The sequence below is a fragment of the Natator depressus genome, chromosome 26, assembly GCF_965152275.1.
Source record: "Natator depressus isolate rNatDep1 chromosome 26, rNatDep2.hap1, whole genome shotgun sequence".
Classification (NCBI taxonomy): domain Eukaryota; kingdom Metazoa; phylum Chordata; order Testudines; family Cheloniidae; genus Natator; species Natator depressus.
The window spans coordinates 3,981,978-4,004,437 of NC_134259.1; the positions used below are offsets into that span (position 1 = coordinate 3,981,978).

The following is a 22,460-nucleotide window of genomic DNA, read 5'->3' on the forward strand; positions in this document are numbered from 1 at the left end:
CCTTCAGATTTTTTTTCCAATTCATTTCCTTGGCATTGTCCATTCATCTGCAGGATCAGAGCTGGGGGGAGGAACTAAAACCTCACCACCTTAGACTCCAAGTGCAAGGCACATTTGTCTGACTGGGTCTCTCTGACAAACAAAAAGCAGCATATTCATTTGAAAAAAGAAATCGCAAAACCAAAAGCTACCAGAACAAAATACTTCATGGCACACACAATTTTCCTGCGTGAAGAGGCTGAAAGAGAGAATGAACCACATGTGACAGATGTAGTGCATTGTGTTGCAACTCACTGGAAGGTACTCAGATACTACAGTGACAAAAGCAGTCTCAGAACTTGTACAGAGCAGAACAGATGGGACTAGAGAGAGAGATAATAGAAGAGCTGAGTGAGGGCCAGGCCTAAAATACAAAGGATGCTCCAGGTTAGGGCTGAGATGTGTGGGCAGAGCAGTATGTGAGCAGGACTTTGCTTAGTACTCTTCCTGCTACACTTGTCTCTAGCAAGTGCAATTAAACCCATTAACTTCACAGTCATCCAAAAGTTCATAATGAGACTAACCTGAAAGTCTGGATGATTGAAACTGCAATCTTTTTTTTTTTTGTTTTGCTCCCCAGAACAAGTCTCTGAACTTTTAGGATGACAGAAAGTTTCTGGGGGAATTAGTTACTGCAAAAAGATTGACAGTAACAGTTCTCCTCGCAAGGATGAAATCTAGAGCAGCGTTAACGAGGAGTGGGACGTTGGAAGGTAGAGAGGAAGATCTCAATAAGGGAACAGGAGCAGATATAACTTATACTGTTGATAACATTCTACTTGAACTTTCCCAGGGATTTGAAAGAGAGAAAAAGACCAAAAATTATTCAGTTTTAAAAAAAAATGAGAGAGCAAGAACTTGGAATAAATTTTGCTCTTCTGTATCCCAGGAAACTGAAAGTGACCATGGCCTAAAAATAGGTGGAATTTTACTAATGTAGAAGAGAAAAGACTAGCAGAAGAGTATGGATGGGGAGAGACAGAGATACTTATACTTAGCAATAAAGCAAACTAACTGCAATTGAATGTCTGTTGGTTTTATGGACAGAAAATATATTAGCAGAGTACCATGTACTATTTGATGTTAAATATCACTTAGATGGTCTTTATTAATGTGTATTATGTTCCACTACCCAACCAGAAATGAGACGTGCATTAAAGGAAATTATAATAATGTTTATAAAGAATCTTCCATCTGAGGAAGGTGAGAACCATGGAACCTCCTGGATGCTGAGCACCTTTGAAAATCTGGCTATTAATCTCCCTGCCTCAATTAGCCATCTGTAAAGTGTGAATATTATATTAGTGCCTAGGAACCATTTTCCTTAGGCAATAATCATCCCTCCTTTCTCCCACCCTTTGAATGTCTTGCATATTTAGAGTATAAGCTCTTTGGGACAAGGACACCAAACTTTTACATTCTTAGTCAATAGCATTGCAGGGCTTTGTCAGAAAGCAAAGGCGTATAACAGAATATTGGTCATGTACCCTCCAAGTGCAGCTTGGAGCATTTGCAGTGATTAGATGGTTTCTGATCTCACTTGCATAGATGCAAATCAGGAGAACTCCATTAAAGTCAATGGAATTACATCAGGTGTGAGATCAGACGTAAGCTTGTTGTGTGGTTCAGCGGGATTAATCTGTCCCTTAATGGAAGTGTTTAAGTAATGCCACCTTGTCCTAAGGCTTTGAACTGAATTTATATCCTTGTTATCTACACTAAGACTACTTGCTTTTTGTATTTATGGTTGAATGAACCCCAGTTATTTTCTAACAGGAGTCACAATTTAATTTATCTCCCCTTCCCAATCTCCAAGTCTCTGCATTTTTCAGCACCCTTGAGCCAGAACCGCCTAGGGATATCTTCCTTTCTTAAAGCCACTAATGGCATTTTGCTTAAGTACAGGACTTTGCGAATGATAATGATTATTCCCTCCTCATATCCCTCTCCCTCCTCGTATAGAAAATAAGTATCACAAATTATACAGATCCTTATTAGATGTCATAAATAAATGCATGAAGTGCGACTGGATTTCTGATTCCAAGCCTATCCATTCTGACAAATGAGAATCAAACTCCTTCCCTGTCTTACTCTGGTTAAGAGTCAATTGTTTATTGGGGAATTAATGACTGGAGATGACGGTGTTTACCTGTGGGCTAATGCTTGCCAGGCACATTCGTCTGACCATTGCTTAGTAGGTGATGAGCTGAGACTATTCCTTATAATGCAAACCATCCTCTTATTACCATTGTTTCCCCCTTCCCATTCTTCCGTTTGTTCTTTTTATCTATTGTATGTTGACATGTTCCTAAAATGTGAGCTCTCTGGAGGAGGATTGCCTCTTTCACTTGTTTGCAGAACACCTAGCACAATGAGATCCTGATCTGTAATTAGAAGGGAGGGACATTCTTCTGTCTAAGACAGTGCACTGGAACTCAGGACATAAGACCTCAGTTCCCAGTTCTACCATAGATTCTCTGTGTGTATCGGAGCAAGTCACTCTGGGTGACAATTTCAGAAGTGTCTACATAACTCAGGGCTTGTCTACGCTTAAAACTTTATAGTACTGCAGCTGTGCCACCCTAGCGCTTCATTGTCCACACTACCTACACCAGCTTTAGTCCTATTTTCAAAAGTCACTTATACACTTTTGAAAATATTACCCTTAATCTCTATACCTCTGTTCCAAACTTGTAAAATGAAGATAATATTTATTTTATCTGTCTTGTTTGTTTAGATTTTAAATTGTTTGGACCATGGACTGTCTCCTACTATATGTATGTACAGCACCTGACACAACACATCTCCAATTGTGGTTGGGCCACTAGGCATTACCATTATACAAATAACTAACTAACTACAACATTAGGTACTATTGTAATATGAATAAAAATAGTCCTGTATCAGGGGGTAGCCGTGTTAGTCTGTATCCACAAAAACAACAAGGAGTCTGGTGGCACCTTAAAGACTAACAGATTTATTTGCGCATAAGCTTTCATGGGTAAAAACCATCTGAAGAAGTGAGGTTTTTACCCTCAAAAACTTATGCTCAAATAAATCGGTTAGTCTTTAAAGTGCCACCGGACTCCAAGAATAATCCTGTAATTAGCATAGCAATGTATTAAAATGTCATTTCCGCCATAAAGGTTTTAAAAGAGAAATGAATAACTCTTCTAACCAAGTTTTACAGCAATCCCTCTTTACCATTTTAAATACTAATTTCAAAAGAGAAAATGTGGAAGGAGGATAAAAAAAACCAAGCTTCATTTTTACACAGCTCTCAAAATTATAGCACAGCTAATAAAATGAGGGTGTCCTACACGCATGCCAATATTGTATAAATCATGAATAATACATCAGAAAAAAATGAGAAACTGCGATGGAATCAAACCTATATGGAAATAAATAAAACACAGCAGCAGAGCAGCAATCATGTTAGCTATGTTCATAAAATGTGTGTTTGGGAAGAGGGAGGGGACTTCTCCAGTAAATGATCGTAAATGCATTAATAATAATAACGGGACTATGTGGCATGCCAAGAGAAGTGGTAATTAACGAATAAGCCTTGAGTTCACTAAGACCATTTGGAGGAGAAAGTAGTAAGTTGGAAAATAAATGAAACAGCATTATGAAAAACAAAACAAAACATGTAATGAATGAGTCTTTAGGAAGGATGCCCAGACACTGCAGAACAAATCTGGATTGCATTCAGTGCTTTGGGGCTTCTTTATTTTTAAATTTTATGCTTAAAATAGTTCTCTGTGGAAATCAGAAGGGATTTTGGGACAGGGATTAAGGAACAATCTCAGATCCCTGGTAAGCAAAGTGTTAAACCCTAGCTTCCCTTCCCTTTGCTCACAGACAGATATTCTCAGGGGAGGAATGACCGCTGAGCTGCTACTGGGCAATATTGCCTGTTGGAAGGCAGCACTCCTTACTCACTTCAGGGGTGAATCAGTGCCTGGAATGGGTGGCCTTGTGGTTACAGCCCTACACTTGAACTCAGGAGATGTGGGTTCAGTTCTAGCCCTGCTACAGACTCCCTGTATGACCTTGTACCAGTCACTTAATCTCTTTGTGCCTCTGTTCCCTGTATGTGAAATGAGCTAATGATACTTCCTTTCTCCCACTCTTCATCTGCCTTGTCTCTTTGGATTGTAAGCTTTTTGTGGCAGGAGCTGCTTCTTACTATGGATGTGCACAGCACCCAGAACAATGGGCACCCATTCTTGGTTGGTAATCTGGGAGCTAATGTAATACGAACAATGGTGACAAGAGTCATAATAATACTCAATATCTGGCTTCATTCCCAGATCGTGAGGATGGGTTTGAGCCCCAGGCTGGAGAGGGGTGCTGTGTTTTATGGTTTGACTTTATGATAACTTGCCTTGATTCATGATTATAAATAACAGCTCCTGCTAAAAGCCATTGCTGCTCACTGTTGGATCTCATCTCTGCTGAACCAGTTGACAGATCTTTTCAGGCTCTCACCGAGATTTAAAGAAATATTCAAAGCATCATTAACTAGCAACAACAATAATCTTACACTCCATCTCCTTTGCTTATTCTCATCTTCACGTCTTATATCATGCTGCCTTTAAAACTCTCCTTCTCCTCGTTTCACAAATATATTCTGTCTCCTTTCAATCCTCCCTAAAAATCTAGCCATCCACCCAGGAAGTCTTTCCTCCTAACTTGTCACTGTTAACAGTCTCCAGCTCCCACCCTGCTATCCTATGTCTTTTCTTAGTTAGATTGTAATGCCATGGGACAAAGATGTATCTTATCTAAAAGAATGCTGAGCACATCCTTGAAAGATGCTGAGTGACTTTAACTCACATTACTTTAAGTAGAAGTTGAAGGATGCAGGGAGTGGGCCTAGAAACCTGGTTTTCAGCAGCACCTACAACTCCAGTTGAAATCAACAGGGGCTGTAAGTGCTCAGCATCCCTGAAAATCAGATCTTCAGTGACTACCCCCATGAGGAAGATGACCCCAACAGCTACCAAAGGAATTAATGATTATATTACCCCCTTTTGTACTCTCTAGCCAGCTCTTAGACCAAGTGAGAGAAGCAGAAGCATCGGTCAGTGCAAGCAGGAATATACATCAGCATCTGAAATCTGCATTCCTCTGATAAATGGCATACTAGATTGCTGGGCTATTTGCCAGGGAGTAAATTCAGGGAAATTAATTTCAGTGGCTGCACATGATGGATAAATGGCATGGCTAATTCATTTAAATGGCACGTGCAACTCCAAGAAAGATATTGGGAAAACTGGAAGCAGTTCAAAGAACAGAAAAATGTTGATCAGGGGTAAAAGGGATGAACTTTTGGGGATTGCTTAAAAGAGTTTGTCACAGGGTTCACTCACCAGAGCAGCACCTCCTGCTGGCCATCACAGAGATTAACTCTGCCCACTGGTGCACCCTCTCCCGGTGGTACCTCTCCCATCTCCTTCTCTGCCTACAGACCTGCCTCAATCTGAGTATCCAGCGTCCTCTTCATGACTCGGCCCTCTGGCCATGCCAACAGCCACATTTCCCCCCTTCCAGGGGAGGGGAAGTATCACAGTCCAAATCCTGCCACTTCCCCAGTGGCAAGTGGGGGAACCCAGGCTCACCCAGTACTCCAGGTCCCAGCCCAGGGACTTTGTAGATAGCAGCCTCTTGCTGCAACTCTCTAAGTTCCTTCTCTGTTGTTTAAGTTCCCTGGGCCACTTCCTCATGGTCCCAGCACCTTCTTCACCATCCTCTCAGAGCCAGAGTGAGTCCTAGGAGCCAGCCAGCCAGCCCAGAGTTCCCTCTTGTCCCTCCAAGCAGCTGCTTTGTCCAAAGTACTCCTATTCTCGGCCTCTCAGGGACACAGTCCTCACTCCCTGAGCGCCCAGCAGCCATTGACCCTATGCTGCCCTTCAGCTCACTTTTATGTGTGCCCACTGAGCCCTGACTGGCTATTCCTTACAGCCTCCCTCCAATTGGCTGCTTCCTGGGCAGTCTCTCTGGTCTGCTTGGAGCACTCACCTTCACTGCTCCTCTTTGGAGCAGGGTGTGGCAGGCCCATGAGGTCTTCATTAACCCCTTCATCTCCAGTGTAGGGTGAACAAAGCTAAACATGCATAATTGGCTAAAGGCCAACCAAAGGAGGTAGGGTTCACCTAGTAATATGAAAAAGGAATTATTCAGATTGGTACATCTGGTGATGAAACCAGAGTTAAAACCCATTGAAGTCAATGCACTGACTTCAATGAGTTATTGAGCAAACCCATAATGAGGAGCAATGGGATGAAATTAAGAAAAGAGAAAATTAAGGCTGAATATGAGGAAAAACTTGCTTAAAGTGAAATGTATTAGTATCGTGGAATAGCATCCCAAGGGAGCAGGTGATAGCCCCATCACTCAAGACAATTAAAGCCAGATTAGAATGAAAATTTGTACCACTGGGACTCATCCAATTTCAGACATTATACTGGGGGCTGGCAAATCTCCCAATTCATATTAAACATTTTCTTCTACATTTCTCCTTCCCCACCCCCTTTTCTTTTTTTCTCTCCTTTATTACAATAGAGTTCTATCCAGAAAGGTAGCTTTGGTGATTTTGAACTGTAAAGTACATGTAAGTCGAGCTCAGCAGAACTAAAGCATGAAGGGTACCCTCATGCATGTTTAATTGAACTCCAAAGAAAACACTCAAGGACAAAGACTCCATTGCTAACAAACCCCCTTTAATGATTCCTGTGTTTCAGAGTAAATCTCTCACCCCTAAGATTACTGTTAACATTTTATGAAAATTGGATGCATCTCTGTATGTTTTTTAAGATTCAGAGTAATCTATGCACATCTTTATACTAGTTTTCAGAGCCATTAGCCAAGATGAGTTCATATTTTTATTCCCTTTGCATGCTGACTGTATTTTATTTCTTTGGGGGTGTCAGCTTTTATTATATAAGTCAGCAAAACCTGATGCATCTGATTACCTCACTTTCTTCCTTCTTGCTCCCCCGCTACCTCAAGTGATTTATTAATCAAAATCAAAGTTTGGATTTTTAATGAGCTGTACATTTTCCTCCACCTTCTTTGCACTCTTTTCTGAATGGAAACAGAATTCACCTGATCAGAATAACTCTACGCATAACATGAACAGTAATAATAAAAGAGAAGCCATAGCAGTTTTCAATACTTGTCAACCAAATCTGTACCTTGAATAATTTGAAAAGGGTTTAGTTTATCAAAGGGAAGATTTAGCTTATGAGAGAGAAGGTGAAGGGATGATTTGATCACAGTCTATAAGTACCTACATGTGGAACACAAATTGGATAACAGAGGGCTCATCAATCTAGCACACAAAAGTATAAGCTGACCCAATGTCTGGAAGTTAAAGCTAGACAAATTCAGACTAGAAATAAGGTGCACATTTTTAACAGTGAAGGTAATTAACCACTGAATCACTGCTCAACCCCCTGCTCTGTCCCAGGCCCTGCCCCCACTCCACCCTTTCCCCCAAGGCCCCTACCCCTTCCCCCAAGCCTGTCATGCCCTCGCTCCTCCCCACAGAGCCTCCTGCCATGTGAAACAGCTGATTGCAGCAGGCGCTGAGTGGTGGGGCTGCCGGCGGATGGGGGATGCTGGGGGCTGGAGGGTGGGAGCTGATGGGGGGCTGGTGACATATTACTGCGGCTCTTCGGCAATGTACATTGGTAAATTCTGGCTCCTTCTCAGGCTAAGGTTGGCCACCCCTGCTCTAGATGAAGCACTTCAGGGAAGTCCTATAGCCGCTGTTATTTATGCAGGAGTCAGACCAGATGATCACAATGGTCCCTTCTGGCCTCAAAGTCTAGACATCCATGAAAACTTTCTGTGAGGTGATGTTAAAAAAAGATCTCTAAGACAAGCTGGCAATGGATAAAGGAAAGGAAAAACAATTGTCTTGCCATTAAGACATTAGATCTAGGTCTCCTGGTTCCCAGTCCAATTCCTGTCTCTAATGCAGACTTACTGCATGACCTTGCATGAGTCACATACGGTCTGATCCAAAGCCTATTGTGGTCAATAGGAGAATTGATTTCAATGTTTTTGGAGTAGGTCTTTAATCTCGGTTTCTCAGCTCCTCAACTATAAAATGGGGGTGATAATCCTTCCTTTCTCCCATGACTTGTCTTGTCTAGGCTATAAGGGATGGCCTCCTATGGTAAGCACAATAAGGCTCTGATTTTCTATGGAGCACCTAGATGCCACGATAATGTTAATAAAAATAATAATTACTGGGAAGAATGAATTCTTTATGCCTATCAGCTACATCAGTGGTCAACAATGATGCAGTAAAGAAAAGAAGCTGATTTCCACTTGATCCATTTGCAGATGGCTGCAGAATTCGTTTGGTTAGAGTGCAAAACAAATATTGTTTATCATGCTCTTTCTAAGAAAAAGATAATGCTCAGCCCAAGAATGACTCAAAGGTCAGTGCCACAGCACCATCAGCTGCATCACAGCAATCAGATCCATTTATGCTGCATCCACCCTTCAGTGGAGGTCTCTGGAAGTCTTACAGAATCAGCTATAAATATTAAAAAGTCCAAATGCAGCAGTAGGCAGGTGCCTCTTTAATTTAATTATAAAAGTTGCAGCAGACCAAGCTTTACAAGTATGAAGGAGGGACAGGTTCTCCTGCCAGAAACAGCAATGCGTACAAGGTTCTAGCTCCCATTGTCTCAGGGCTTGTTTACATTACCCGCTGGATCGACAGGCAGCGATTGATCCAGGGAGGTCGATTTATCGCATCTAGTCTAGACGCGATAAATCAACCGCCGAGTGCTCTCCCGGAGGCATAGGCGGAGTAGACGGGGGAGCGTCAGCAGTCGACTCACCACAGTGAAGACACCGCAGTGAGTAGATCTAAGTACGTCAACTTCAGCTACATTATTCACATAGCTGAAGTTGCGTAACTTAGATAGATCCTCCCCTGCAGTGTACTGCAGACCTCAAAGACTGCAGTTTAGGGAATATTGTCAACCTATTCAGATCTCAACGATCAGGAAGGTGGAGCATAATCATTGCACTTCAGAGTTGCTGCATCTTTGGCAATCCCATTAAAGGTAATGGGAGCTTGAGGTATTCAGCGTCTTTGAAATCCAGGCAAATATTATTTATAGTATGGTAGCCCTAATGGAGATCCAGGCCTTACTGTGCTAGGCACTGTACAAATACATCTGAGCCTTTGGACATCATGAGATCCCACCCAGCCAGGCTTTCCTTAATTAAAGTGCATGGCTACTTTCTGTACTTCCTGTTGCTGTGACAGTGAAATGTGTCCAAGTAGAAGGAACAAGTCTCCACAAGCAAAACCGAGAGCAAAACAAAATGAGTCAGTCAGTCAGCCCCAAAACAAAATAAATGGCACATTAAACTTGGGACTCTGACAAGGTACTAAGGGGGCCAATGATTGATCTCATGATGCCCTTTGGTAATCTTCTCTTTGTGCCTTATCTGAGCACATCAAAGGCTCTGAAGCAAAGTAAGCAGTCCTGGGCTAAGAGGGGAAGGTCCTCCCATGAGTCAGTAACTGGTTAAAAGATAAGAAACAAAGGGTAGGAATGAATGGTCAGATTTCGTAATGGAAAGTAATAAATAGTGGGGTCCCCCACAAATCCATATTGGAAAATGATCTGGAAAAGGGGGAAACCCCCATTTTAGCAGCCACTCCCATCACCTGTCTTATTCACACTTTGTTTCATAAATGTATGTGACATCCTCCGTCACTATGATGTGAAATAGTCAATCCATGCTGAAACCACAATTTAGTATCAGGATGCAGCGCTGAATGGAAGCAGGGCAGCTCTCTTAGTAACATTAATGCAGGATGGATTTAGATTTGGACAGGCCAAAGCCCTTGAGGTTATAGTGTAGACGGGGAACAATCCTGCACCAACAGAGACCAATGGATGGACAGTGACCTAATAGGACTTTTCCATCTCTGTTTTCTATGGGCTATTGCTTTCAATGGGGAGTTCCACTTAAACTATGGTAGGATGCAGCCTTATGGTTCTCACAGTTCTCGGCACTGTCTGCATAACCGTGAACGTACAGATTAGGATTGATGACAGGACGTGATGGCAACATAACAATACTAAACAAGAAAAGGGGACCCAAGTATAAAATGGTAGGTGGTTTCACCAGTGAGAAAATGGAAATAAACTTCCAAGCATTAATCCTTTTAAGACCCTTTCCCTAAGGCTTGTTCTATTATTCACGAAGTGGTAATCACATAACAAAAGCAAATCAGCAGAAAACACGGAGCAACAATCGCCAGAGGTTCTTTCCCTGCTCCAGCCAACCAGTAGGGTACAGGACACATCTTTGCCTTTTGATCCAACTTCCTGTTCCTTTTATGCTCTTCCCCAAGGAGTCATGTGATCAGCCAGGACTTGTCCACTCTCTAAGCTTCCACACAAAGGTAGACTCAGAAGACTGCACAAGAAGCCCCTCATCTTATCTTATGATGTGTAGCTTACTGACTATTCCTTCCCCTATTGCTGTCTCACATTCTTCCAGCAGACCCTCTACCTAACACCATTCATTAAACCAATCTAATGCTATCCCACCTCTTGACCAAATTATCCCATTGGACCATAATGTTGATTTGCTGCAGCTTAGCAAAAGCTGCTGTGTAAGGCTGGGAAGCCTATGGTAAAGCCAGTGGGAATTGTCATCTAGAGGGAAGAGGTGGTGAGGATATCCCTTCCCCTGGTTCTAGTGCTTTAGGTCAGATATTAGTGGAGAAAAGGTTTCCATTTGCCTACACAGGTGCCTGATTCAAAGCCTACTGAAGTCATCCCTTTAACTCTGAAGGGCTTTGCATCAGGATCTGAAAAAAAAAAAACATGTGAGAGTGGGTGGAAAATAAAAAGTTAACAACAATGGTATTATTGGAGATGCACATCCCCATGTGGTGCAATTGCATATGTTCCATGTTTAATAACTCTGATGCTTTGGAGAAATTTGTTAAATGTGAAAAGTCACAGTTCATATTAAAGTGAAACCCTCTCAGCCGACTGTGAGATATAGGCAAGGATGAGAACCCAGTAATTTACAGCATTTGTGACCTTGTTACAATGTATTTTGTGCTTGACTGCTCTCCAGTCCTAACAGGGGCTGTTATTGAGGGCTCTATGGAATACTGGCCATTATGTATAATTGGACGTGAAAGGGATATGTCTAAAAATACTAAAACTGCTTTTTTGAATATTTTTATCTTAACTTACAAAAAGAAAAAAAAAATTAGAAACAGCAAATTGCTCTTCGAAGCTCTAACATGAATCTAAATGGTGATGATGAAACTGTCTCTCCATAATAAACAACAAGCAGTACAAGGTCTGGTAGAGCGGCTTCTAAAAATGGGCTAATTATTCAGCTAACCAGCACAACAATAAGTGCCCTCCAGGGACTGTTGAATAGTTCCTGATTTGAAATTTTCTAACTTGCACCAGCACTGTGGAGATGACAGTATTGCAATCTGCCCAATGGCAGCACCCTCAGGTGTTGCTCAGGCAATCTAGGGTAAGTTTTTGCATCTAACATAAGAATGGCCATACTGGGTCAGACCAAAGCTCCATCCAGCCCAGTATCCTGTCTGCCAACACTGGCCAATGCCAGCTGCCCCAGAGGGAGTGAATCTAACAGGTAATGATCAAGTGATCTCTCTCCTGCCATCCATCTCCACCCTCTGACAAACAGAGGCTAGGGACACCATGCTTTACCCATCCTGGCTAATAGCCATTAATGGACTTCACCTCCATGAATTTATCCAGTTCTCTTTTAAACCCTGTTATAGTCCTAGCCTTCACAACCTCCTCAGGCAAGGAGTTCCACAGGTTGACTGTGTGCTGGGTGAAGAAGAACTTCCTTTTATTTGTTTTAAACCTGCTGCCCATTAATTTCATTTGGTGGCACCTAGTTCTTATATTATGGGAACAAGTAAATAACTTTTCCTTATTCACTTTCTCCACACCACTCTTGATTTTATATACCTCTACCATATCCCCCCTTAGTCTCCTCTTTTCCAAGCTGAAAAGTCCTAGCCTCTTTAATCTCTCCTCATATGGGACCCATTCCAAACCCCCATCATTTTAGTTGCCCTTCTCTGAACCTTTTCTAATGCCAGTATATCCTTTTTGAGATGAGGGGACCACATTTGTACGCAGTATTCAAGATGTGGGCGTACCATGGATTTATATAAGGGCAATAAGAGATTCTCCATCTTATTCTCTATCCCTTTTTTAATGATTCCTAACATCCTGTTTGCTTTTTTGACTGCTGCTGCACACTGCGTGGATGTCTTCAGAGAACTATCCACGATGACTCCAAGATCTCTTTCCTGATTAGTTGTAGCTAAATTAGCCCCCATCATATTGTGTGTATAGTTGGGGTTATTTTTTCCAATGTGCATTACTTTACATTTATCCATATTAAATTTCATTTGCCATTTTGTTGCCCAATCATTTAGTTTTGTGAGATCTCTTTGAACTTCTTCACAGTCTGCTTTGTTCTTAACTATCTTGAGCAGTTTAGTATCATCTGCAAACTTTGCCACCTCACTGTTTACCCCTTTCTCCAGATCATTTATGAATAAGTTGAATAGGACTGGGCCTAGGACTGACCCTTAGGGAACACCACTAGTTACCTCTCTCCATTCTGAAAATTTACCATTTATTTCTACCCTTTGTTCCCTGTCTTTTAACCAGTTCTCAGTCCATGAAAGGATCTTCCCTCTTATCCCATGACAACTTAATTTACATAAGAGCCTTTGGTGAGGGACCTTGTCAAAGGCTTTTTGGAAATCTAAGTATACTATGTCCACTGGATCCCCCTTGTCCACATGTTTTTTGACTGCTTCGAAGAACTCTACTAGATTAGTAAGACATGATCTCTCTTTACAGAAACCATGTTGACTTTTGCCCAACAATTTATGTTCTTCTATGTGTCTGACAATTTTATTCTTTACTATTGTTTCAATTAATTTGCCTGGTACTGACGTTAGACTTATCTAGAACCTTGTTATAGGGGAGGTCAATTTTGCAGGTTTATGGGCCCAAAATAGCAAACACTTATTATCAGATGTAGTGTTTACTACTACTTTGGAGTCAAGTCCCACTCAAATCTGCTTAGATGGTTAGCTCTTTGGGGAAGGGACTGTCTTTTGTGTGTGTACAGCACCTGGCACAACAGGGCTCTGATCCATGACTGAGGACCTCCAGGCACTTCCCCACTACAAATGGGTAAATAATAGGGCTGATCAAAATGAAATTGCTTCAAAGCATAAACTTTTTGTGGAGATGTATCAGTTTCAGGAGGTTTTTTGGGGTCCAGGACTCTCTGAGTGAGAGCGTGAGTGAGTGCATGGAGTATGGTAGACCCAAGTTCAAGTCCCAGGGACAACAAACTCTGCTCTGAATCAGACAGATCAAGAACTTGAACCCATGTCTCCCACACTGCTAGCCAGATAGTGAGAATACTTTTGAATCCTTAGAAAGCAAAGCTCCGATATAAATGTTCTCTTCATGGACAAATGCTATAGAATTTAATAGAGAAAGATAACCTTTCCATGGAATGCAAAAACCATAAAGAGTTCTACAAGAGGAGGTATCATTCTCTATTACACTTTGTGGGCTGGTGTAAAAATTTTATAGAAAGGATCTCCTTCTCTATTAAATTCTGTAGGTTTGCAGAGTAATTCCTGTAGAAGACTGTTTAATTTCTGGGGCGTTCTAGCAGTTTTGTAGCTATTCAGTTCTACAGGGCTTTTCCATACACTTTTAATAATGAATGGAAAACTATTTAAAGGAGAGACTTCCAGTTTAAATTATCCTGTCAGTTTACTTCTGAACTCATCTTAAACATAATGAAAGGGCCCCTGCCACCCTCTGGAATATAATCCCAAATCAAATGTTTATTGAAAACCCAATTTAACCAACATTTGTCTGTGATTCCTTAGCTGGAGATTATTATGTAATTAGAAACTGCCTCTTCTCTATACAAGCTTTCTCAGGTGCTCAGATACCAGTATGATGGGTACATTATAAGAACCTCAATATTCTATTTTATTCATGTACTCATATAATACCCATCATCATGGAATATGATCTCTTCAGTCCAACCAGGGGAAGAGAAGAGAATCATCTTCCTGCCAAATTCATTCAGAGATCTGCAAGCATGTGTCTTGTTTTGACATTACCATGGCTTCCATAGTGATGAACTGGGAGATCACCACAGGACAATATTCACCTATCCATATACATATAAGGACCTCATGGTCCTATCTGAGCAAAATCAGTCAAAAAACAATAGCCTAGTAAAAACCAAGAGAGTAATCTGTAGACAACTGGAGACCAAGGCTTAAAGTGGATATAGTTGTCATAATCTCCCAGACCACAAAATGACCCTGTGTTTTGAAGTTCAGAAGAGACTTAGTGACATCCCTGGCCAACCCAGATCAGCAGCCGTAAGTGAAATGTCTAATTTGCAGGAGTGCTATGGAGGTACCAAGATTGCAATCCGCACAATGGCAGCATTGTCAAATGTTACTCCGGTGATCCAGGGTAAATGTTTGCATTATAGGGGATGTCAATCTTGCAGGCTTAGGGACTAAGGGTGTTTCACTCACTGATTTAATGTAAACCTGTTTAGTTAAACTAGTGTAGATTTCATTGTACAAAGGACTTACTTCAGTTTAGATTACATCTGCAAGGAATCAATTTAAGCTAAACTGACACAATCTACTCTTAAATAGAAAGAAGATGGTCTGCATAGGGTTTTGCATTGGCTTAACAAAATGAACTTAAATACATACCTTTAGTTAAAGTGGCGCAAGTCTGTGTATAGAGAAGGCCTGTGATATGCACAACTAATGCATGAAAGCTCAGTATGATCTCAAACGTATGTTTTATGCAGGAGGTAATGCTGATTAGTGATGTGCACTGGTCAAGACTCTTCGGTTCTTTCCCAATCTGATCTAGGCATTACAGTTCATATTGAGGAACTCAGAAGCTCCTTTGCTGGAAGTTTTCAAAAGGAAGCTGTATAGCCATCTGTCTTGGATGGTTTAGACACAACAAATCCTGTATCTTGGCAGTGGGTTGGACTAGATGACCCTTGTGGTCCCATCTAACCCTATGATTCTATATCACAAGACTGGATCAGAGCAATGGTCCAACTAGCCACATTTCCTACAGCAGACAGAATCAGCTGTTCCAAAGGAAGGTGACAAACTCTGGCAGCAAGTAGTTATGGGATCTCTGTGCCTTAGTTTCTCCATCTGTAAATGAGGCTCCCAATACTTTCCCTACTTTGTAAAGCACTTTGAGAGCCTCAATTATGAAATATAGCTATATATTATATTGTTTTTCATGGCAAGTTGAAGCAAAGCAGCAAAAAGGCACTTTTAACAAAGACTGTTTATTCATTTTTAAAAGCTTCTGACTGTGACATTTGCATCACAGAAGACTCTGCTTCTGCTATTTCATTTTGTTCTTAGTTTATTGTGGGAAAACAAAAAAAAGGGCAATTTAAGAAAGTTATTCTTTGAACTTCTGTAATCTTTGCAGCAAACAATTTAACAAAGGTTTTCATGTTTGCATCTATTGGGTTTTTATACCAGAACATTCAGAGCCTTTGCTTGATTGCACTGAGAAACCAAACGGTTGCTGCTCAATCTCTTTGCAATGTTCCCTATAGTGCAGCCACTCAGAGAGCTATCAAAGCTCTGTGGAGGGCTGATAAAATCAATCTGTTGAAATCAGCTATACAATCTGATCTCACCCTTTTCTTTAAAAAATAAAAAAAAAAGCCTGTTTATTACCTAGCAGCCCAGACCAAAAGAAAAAAAAAAGAAAAGAAAGAAATCCCCATCTGTACCATGCTCTTGGATAATGCAAACTGTATTGATATGTAGAGTGTTTGCTTTCACAGATTAAAAATTCATCTGTTACACTTGAGGTGTTCAAGCTGTGGAGCATATTGCAAAGGCAGTTAGCAAATGGCTGTGCTGATTTTCTATTTGGGTTGTGGGGAGAATGGTGAATCAAGGAAGATGTAAATTAAGCTTTAGCTGATGGAAGATGAATGAGAGGCAGGACAAAGAAGGCTTCAAATGGCTTGCTGGTCAGCCCTGCTTTAATCACCCTAGCAACATCTACAAAACTGATTCTCATAAATCACTTTTCTTTGTGCCCATCATCCCCAATGAGAGAGGTAAATGTAGATATAATAAGACCATTTTATACCTAGGGCTTGTTCAAAAAAAAAAGGGGGGGGGGTGGTACTAGATATCTTCCCACAACCCACGCCCTCAAGAAAATCTCTTTCCCTAGTTGCCATTTCAGTCTCTCTTTTCATCGCACCTGTTGGCCACTTACCAACTGATGAGATTAATTAGCCATCAATTATCATCAGTTACATTCTGACTTTTTCTACTAGTTAATCCCTTCTAGCTGTTCAAATAACCATGTTCTGAGATCCATCCCCAGTCAGTCAGCATGTGGCCTTCCCACTTTAGCCCTTCCCTGGCCAGTCTTTCTGCTTGTCCCTCCGCCAGCATTCTGTAAAAGAATGTCGTTCCATACAATAGACTAGCAATGTGCCAGGCGGGTTGCTTTGCTTCCTTATGTGAGGGGGGATGGTTCCTGGTAGTGCACCCCTGTGTACACACACACACTGCTGTAACTCTGTGTATTCTGGGAACTAGCTAAAGTATTGGAGATATACCACAGCAAACAAAAGCATAACAAGATCCAACGGCTAGCAGGTGAAGTCAGTAAAATTCAAACCGGAAATAAGATGTACATTTTTAACATTGATGGTAATGAATCAGTGGAACAGATTACCAAGGGATGACTTGGAGTCTTTAAATCAAGATTGCATGCCTTACTAAACAATATGCTAGCTCAATCACAATGTAGAGGCTAGATGAAGGAATCACTAGGTTATGCCAGAGGTCAGACTAGATGATCATAGTGGTCCCTCCTGGCCTTAAAATCCGTGCATCTGTTAATCCTGAATTGTCTGGAGGGTTGGGGATTTCAACCATATCAAAAATATAAATTTGGGTTCAAAAGAAATTTCACAGAGCTCCACAGAAATTACCCTAAAATCCTGTAACATTCAATAGAGACTGTTATCTCTTCTCGAGAATATTTAAACCAACAGACAGTATTTAATCAAAATGAAATCCCTGCTATAGTATTCTCTTGCACTGGTTGTTTAAAAAAAATTCTCTCTTTCCACACAGTGCCAATCAGTGGGGTATCAGAGCCCTTTCTGAAAAAAAAAAAAAAAAAAAAAAAAAGGTTCTCAATCCTTGTTAAATTCAATACAACTTTTTCATAAGGTGTACAATGGTCTGGAATGGTCTTTTCTTGAAAAATGAGAGCTACTAAGTTTTAGAACAAGATTAAAAAGGGGGCAAACAGTAACATCCTTTACAGCCCCAGAAAGCAGAAAAGTGTAGCTTAATGCACCATGAAAATAGAAAATGTTCCACTCTGCTGACCCACCTGATGTTCATGCCAAAATGTCTGATATTGGTGGTGTTGGGAGCTGAATTCTAGGGTCAGCTTACAACTGTGCTGAGCCTTCCAAAACAGTCATGGGAGCAGCTGGTGAGCTGGAGGCGTAACCTGTAAAAAGCCAAGAAGATGACTGAAGCGAGTCGCAGCCAGTATTAGAAAACATGGATTAGTACCTGACTTCTTAGGGATTTATTTTATTATTATTTATTTATGCTTTATTTTCTAGTGGCAGGAGGAGACGAGGATACGGTGTTAGCTCCTCCAGAGGAGATCTCTTTGCTTCTACAGCCAGTATAGCAGTGCTGGCCCTTCCCTGAGCCCAGGACATATAACGCAATGGCTCTCAATCTTTCCAGACTTCTGTACCCCTTTCAGGAGTCTGATTTGTCTTGTGTACCCCCAAGTTTCACCTTCCTTAAAAAGTACTTGCTTACAAAATCGGACATAAAACTACAAAAAGTGTCACAGCCACACTATTACTGAAAAAATGCTTACTCTAATTTTTACTATATCTTTATAAAATAAATCAACTGGAATATAAATATTGTACTTACACTTCAGTGTATGGTGTGTACAGAGCAATATAAACAAGTCATTGTCTGTATGAAACTTTAATTTGTACTGACTCCGCTACTGCTTTTTATGTAACGCTGTTGCAAAACTAGGCAAGTATCTAGAGGAGTTGATGTACCCACTGGAAGATCTCTGCATTCCCCTGGTTGAGAACCACTGATATAGTGTACATATGGCTAGAAGAATGGGACACCATAGTTGCAAGCAAAATTAAGCCTCTGCAAATAGAACCCTGGGTCCTCAGCTTCCAGAATACAGGGCAGCACCACTGCTTGAGCTAAATGAATCTCTGCTATCTGTAGTCGAACTGGGTACTGTGTATAGTTTCAGGTGGGGTAACCCCCTATTCTAGGGAAGCTCAGACATTCCATCCAGTAGAGAACAGCAATGCACATCACATCACATCATCCATCCCAGTTCGGTAATGACTTATCACCTTGATCACCATATATACATGCTTAACTTGGCATAGTGTGATCAGTCTTACTGAAGTGAATGGGCATAAGTCTTGGAAGGACAGAGGTTTAGGTCCCAAACCTGCTCTGGGACTGAGGCCTTAACTACTGTCTGAAGGCATACAAGCAGAGAAAGAGAGAGAGAATCACAACATGTGCTAGGAACTGGGCGGGGGGCGGGGAGGAGGGTCAAACCATTCTATGCATTTGAACATGCATCAAATTCCGCTATTGTGTAAGCAAGTGCGTCTCTATTAACTTCCAAGGAACTGCAGCTCTGCTTGTGCCAGGCCTGGAGAGGAGGCCCTGTGAAGTCATAGACATTCAAATCCAGGGTTTTAAAGAAGGGAGCTGTGTGCCTGAATCCAACAGAATCATAAAGCTCCACTTTGAAATGCCACGGTTTATTACTAAGCTTTTCCCTACCTGTCAGGCCTAAATTGTCTTAATTGTCTGAGATATATCCTTAGCAATTTCCCTTAGTGATTTATGGGATTAAGAGCTGTTTTCTTGCTGGTAGGCAACATTGTTTGCCAGCCTCTCATCTCCAGTTCCCATTTAATTTAGACATACGTGGTGAACTGGCATTATGAAAATTGGATTGTTTCTTTATCCCCATTAAACTAAAGGTGATCTGATACCAAGTGTTAAAATATTATTGCTTTATGCCTCTCCCCAGTCCATCAAATTCCCAGCATGCATTCTGTGGCACAGCATGGAATAATCATATGTTAAGATTCAGTGCTGGTGTAAACAAACGAGACATCCAGCTTAGTATCCATTTGTCTTTAAATGTTAAGAATGTGCTTCTTTCTAATAGCTTCTCTCTAAACAATGCAGAGGAACAGAGAGAGCCTCCTGCCTGCTAGAGGAGCGTGACAATTGAGCATCTCTCCAGTACCCATCACCGAAGGAATAGGTCAGAGACAGAGAGAGAGAGCGAGCAAGCAGAAGGAACATGACAGTGCCTTGTTTAGATGATATTAAAAGAAGACAAGTCATAATCAAAAGACATACACACAGAGCATGGTGAGAGATAGGGAAGCTATAGCCTCACAGCCAGCAAAGAGAGATGAGGCATGGCAGTCTGGGAAAAGAGGAAAATCAATCTTCTGGTGTGACATGAGATTCCTTTGATCAAACTAATCTTTTCATACCTCTCTTCCCTTTTCTTGTTGCTCTGAACATCTTCTGCCTTTGCGGGGGGAAAAAAAAAGAGAGAGAGAGAAATAGATAAATAGACCGGCATCTGAAATCAACCAGCAAAGCATGGACTGGGAGAGTTTGCTTAGGTGGGAAAGGGACTTGGCAGGCACGGATTCCAAATAAACCGGTAAATTCAGCACTGACTCTTGCCCTTGTGGAGCCCGTTGGTGCAGGTACAGGGAATGAGCAGAAGGGGCTGAAGAAAGTCATGTGTATTATACTCCCTGGATCTGATTCTCTCCCTCCTCCTCAAATCCCCAAGATCTGAATAACTGCCAGTAAAGTCAATAATTGGGCCAGATCCCCTGCTGGTATCGACGGGCTCTGCTCCAGTGATTTCAGAAATGAACAGTTGGAGGCAGGAAGGGGCACATTACATTTCAAAAAACTCTGATTCAGCGAAGGATGTAGGGATACTCATATTTTTAAGCATGTGAGTAATCTCCACCCAATGCAGCAAAACATTTGCACACCTGGCATAAAATTTGCAAAAGTGCCTAAGTGACTTAGGGCCCAGATCCTCACAGGGACTTAGACACTTAACTTACATTGAAATCACTGGAAGTCAGGAATACCTTTGAGGATCTGGGCTTCAGAAACCTAGGTCCCATTTTCAAAAGAGACTTGGGGTCTCCTTAGGCTTCAGAGCCCAAGCTGCAACTTCAAAGCACAGTCCAGGCAGCTATTCTTAGAGCACTAGCATGAGCCTTGCTGGCCCAGGTTTATCAAATCAAGCTGGAAGGCTCGCTTTCGTAGGCTGTGTAAATGTACCCTTGGGAACTTCAGAGCCAAAGTCTCTTGGGTGCGTCTCAAAATTGCACCCATGTTTAATTTTTAGCATATATTTAAATCCTATTGAATAGAGAGAGACTTAAGCACATGCTAGTGCTTTGCTGAGTAAAGGTGAGGTTATATGCTTAAAATTGTGCACATGCTTAAGAGCTTGGTTGAGTCTATGGGAATCTAAGGTGCTTCAGAGAGAATCCAATGGGTATAACATGCACATTTTGGTGTCTGGAAGAAAGTATAAATTGCACCAATTTAAACTCATTCTAGATTCACTTCGATTCACCTCCATTTTGGGGCCAGGAAATCTGGAGATGAGTGCTGATGGTGCTGAGATGGGAGGATTAATATAAGCTTCCCAGTTTCCACTGGCAGACAGTAGGAAAACACAGACTGCTAAAGTAAGCAAAACATTTAAGTGTCAACCAACCAGCAGCATGAATATCCATTGTCTCTCTTCCCAGGGGGTACCACTGCTGAATTACATTGGTAAGCTTTCCATCCTTTCTCCCTCCAGTCATTGCGTCAATCATAAGTAAGTTCTGCATGTAGGACATAACATGTCTATCTGTGTGTATTTATTACGAGACAAAATATGTATAGTATGTGTGGATTGGTGTGAATTTTCACCATCAATGTGGGGGACTGACAGCACCTTTATGTGATGGTATCCCTTAATCTCTTATAGGCAATCAATAGGGTCCAATAGTAATATAAGAGATTTCTTTAGAAATCATTCTAAAAAAGCTATAGGGTCACATTATCAGCTGGTGTAAACTGGTGTAGCATCAATAAAGCTATATCAATTCACACCAGCTGACAATCTCTTTTATAGACTTTATTTATGAATGAGATCCTTTCTATAGGGCTTTTTTTAACCATCTTATAGCCACTGATAGCAAGGGATAGAATATAGTATGAGATTCTATAGGATGGTTCTAAAAGGCAAAATAAAAAAGGCCCCCATTCATTATTAAATTTCAGGGGACTTTCCCATACAGGTTAGGAGACTCAAGTGATATGTACATCTAAGTATCTGTGAATAAGCATATTTTATACAGTTAATAGGCTATATGTGCATATAGCATACAAAAAGTAACAGTTTGAAGCTAGAAAAAGGAAAAAAGTCATGCTAGCTATTGGAGCGAGGGGCGGTATGGAAAGTGTCTAGAGAGTGAGTTCACACAGTTAGTGGAATAATCTCCCATGGGACGTTGTTGAGACTCTTTCACTAGACGCGCTCAAGAGAAAATTGGATTTAAAGGTGAACTGTAAAGGTTTTGCTGAAAATTAAAAAAATTCACTCATAAGATCCCGAGAGGGGGAAACAGTCTATAGCCGCTGTTTAAATATGTCATTAGTGCTGGATTTTAGCAAATCTGAGACAGTTACCAGCTCTTTAAGATCCTGAAGCATTTGATCAGCAGAGGTCTTGTTTCCTCCACTGGAGGGAGTGACATTTCACAGCCACCAGAACCATAGCATGCAAGAGACCCCTTCCAGTTTTAAATCCTCATAACTTTCAGCCCAAAGGACAAAAAGAAATCGAGACACTTCTCACTCTTAAAATCTGCTCTCAGCTACGTGGACACAACTCAAATCAGGGCTTAAATGGGACTAATGTGGTGCATAGGCCTTATACAAGGCCATCCACTCAGACGTTGATTTCACCCAGTGTGTGCTGTTGCTGTGTTACAATACTGCATTTCCGCTCCAAGGTTTACATCAGTGTGACACTGGATAGGTCATTATCGTACTACAACCACTTGAAGAAGAGGGCAGCCAAAGTCAGCACTTGGAACAACCAGCTCAGAAAATTGGTCAGTTCCATGTAGGGTATGAG

At 41.3% G+C, this 22,460-nt stretch overlaps 1 long non-coding RNA gene across 1 annotated transcript in view; it reads right to left on the reverse strand.

Moving 5' to 3' along the window:
- Nucleotides 1-19,780: 19,780 nt before the first annotated feature.
- Nucleotides 19,781-22,460, reverse strand: part of LOC141978219 (uncharacterized) — a 255,098-nt gene continuing 252,418 nt past the window's right edge. Inside the window, exon 4 of the long non-coding RNA XR_012636353.1 lies at nucleotides 19,781-19,820. This is a non-coding gene — a long non-coding RNA (uncharacterized LOC141978219). The remainder of the gene's footprint in view (nucleotides 19,821-22,460) is intronic.